This window comes from Mus pahari, chromosome 8 (genome assembly GCF_900095145.1).
Source record: "Mus pahari chromosome 8, PAHARI_EIJ_v1.1, whole genome shotgun sequence".
Classification (NCBI taxonomy): Eukaryota; Metazoa; Chordata; class Mammalia; order Rodentia; family Muridae; genus Mus; species Mus pahari.
Genome location: NC_034597.1, coordinates 75898660 through 75900727, shown reverse-complemented (window position 1 = coordinate 75900727; position 2068 = coordinate 75898660). Strand labels below are relative to the sequence as shown.

At 53.2% G+C, this 2068-nt stretch overlaps 1 pseudogene across 1 annotated transcript; it reads right to left on the bottom strand.

Moving 5' to 3' along the window:
• Positions 1–591: 591 nt before the first annotated feature.
• On the bottom strand, positions 592–1706 carry LOC110325131 (annotated as a pseudogene). Its single transcript, XR_002380723.1, has one exon. The product of XR_002380723.1 is annotated as a TATA box-binding protein-associated factor, RNA polymerase I, subunit C pseudogene (transcript).
• Positions 1707–2068: the final 362 nt, after the last annotated feature.

Sequence of the window (2068 nt, the reverse complement as noted above, 5' to 3'; positions counted from 1 at the left end):
GCCAGTGGACAGGTTTATTCAGTCCCAGAGACAAAGCGTCAACATCTATTGAACCTATTGGACTGTGTCAGAAACAACCTACAACAGCTGACCCACACTGTGCCACCTCAGGAGGCATGCAGGCTGAGGTGTCTTCGAGGACAGGAGGTTAAGACTACTTTCTAGCAACCCCGCTGCACTGAGGTGCAGGGGGTGCCTCTACCCTGGAGACGAACCTAGATTCCCAAGGTACAGGAGCTGGCCCTTGCTCGTGGCTGCTCGGAGCTTCTGTGGCGTGGTCTCTTGGCTCTTTCTGCAGCTCCATGTGGCCCAGAGAATGTCAGTGGGAGACGATAGGAGACTAGGGGGGACTCAGGACTTCAGGGACTCTGCATTAGCGATCCTGATGTAGCCTCCGCAGCCGGCTCTCAGGAATGTCCTACCATCAAATACTCGAAGCAGACTTATTCCCCATTGCTTCAGCCAGGCTCTACACTGCTCGTACCCATGGGCACACTGTTCTCTGCAAGACAGAGGCTCTGCCCTGGAGTGGCTAAGCTCAGTGCAGCGCTCCAGGATGAAGGCTAGGTTCTCAGACATGGCTTTCCCCATTCAGAAGCCCATTTGTGGCTTCTTCTGGGGAAACTGGGAGCCAGAGAAGACAGGCGTCTGCTGCCTGAAAGACATAGTCTGGAGGCTAGAGGCCTGGGAGGGTGGTGTAGCCACAGGTCCTGGAGTGTCCCTCTGAAGTGGCAGCTTGGCCATGTAGTCCCGGAGAGTCTGTCGGTGTTCGTACTGCACACCTTGGTGCCGCAGCTCCTGTGTCAACTCCTGGGAGGGTGGAATCCCGGGTGGCTGAGGACAAGCCTCTGAGGTAGAGAGGTCTTGGCTGCGAGGGGCACTGCTGGCATCTGGGGAGTCCAAGTAGCTGGTGAAGGAGGAGAAGGTGCTAGACATCTGAGTCTGCCGCTTGGGCTGCTTGGGACTGTGTCTGGGGCCCGGAGGTCTGACCTCGATGTCTCCTCCACCAGGCAACTGCCAAGTCTTCAGTGAGCTCATCCTGCTGGCACTGAGGTGCAGGGGGTGGTTCTGCCCTGGGGAGTGTACTCAGGTCCCCAGGCCTCAGGAGCTGCCCCTTTCCATGGCTGCTTAGAGCTTCTGTGGCATGGTCTCTTGGCTCTTCTTCCGCTCAATGTGGTCCAGAAAACGGAGGTGGGAGAAGGTCGAGGAGGCCCACAGTGGACAAGCGACTGCAATGGGCACTGGCCTGAGAGGTCCAAGAAGGCATGGACGCCTGGCCCACTGGGGGGTGCAGTCGCCCTGGGTGCAGGACGCTCAGTCCTGCTGGTGCTGAGTGCTCAGGTGGCTCTCTAAGACTGGAGGCTTGCTGGAGGCATAGGTTCTGGTAGAAGATACCCTGGCTGCTGAGAGCTGGAAGAGCAACAGCCCCTGGGGCAGAGGCAGGGCAGCGGCCTGACCAATGACTGGTGCCTCCAGATGTTCCTGCAGCTACTGCTGCTGCCTCTTGGATTCCAGCGGCGGGTTGGGGGGGTGGGGTGGGAGGCAGAGAGGTAGTTGGTGATGGAGGGCAGAAACTGAGGAGGTCCCTCCACCTGCGGCATGGAAGTCCCCTCTCTTGCTATATGAAGCAGCTGAAGCTGTCCACCCTGGTCCCCCAGTAGCAGAGGCCATGGATGGCCAGGGCTAGCAGGGGGTAGCAGGCCGGTTGTTTTATTTTTAATTTTCAGTAGTTATCTGTCATTTGCTAGTTATAACATTTTGTTTGTTTTTATGATGTATTTTTTACTTCTTGTAAAATCTTGTAAAATTCTCTTCTTGTCATAGAAATTGACTTTTTGCATATCGCTCTTTTTCATTTTATTTTTAGTATCAGGAATTATGGAAGGTATGAAGATCTTTCACCTATAAATTGTAGATCTTGAATTTTTTCGAAGATATTGTACTATAGACTACTTTCAATATATTTCCTAGTACTTTGTACAGTCAAGAATTTTAAAACTTTCTTCTAGCCCATTATGAGAACAAATCTTAGTTGTTTTCCTATTGCATTGAAAATTTTTGTGAGACC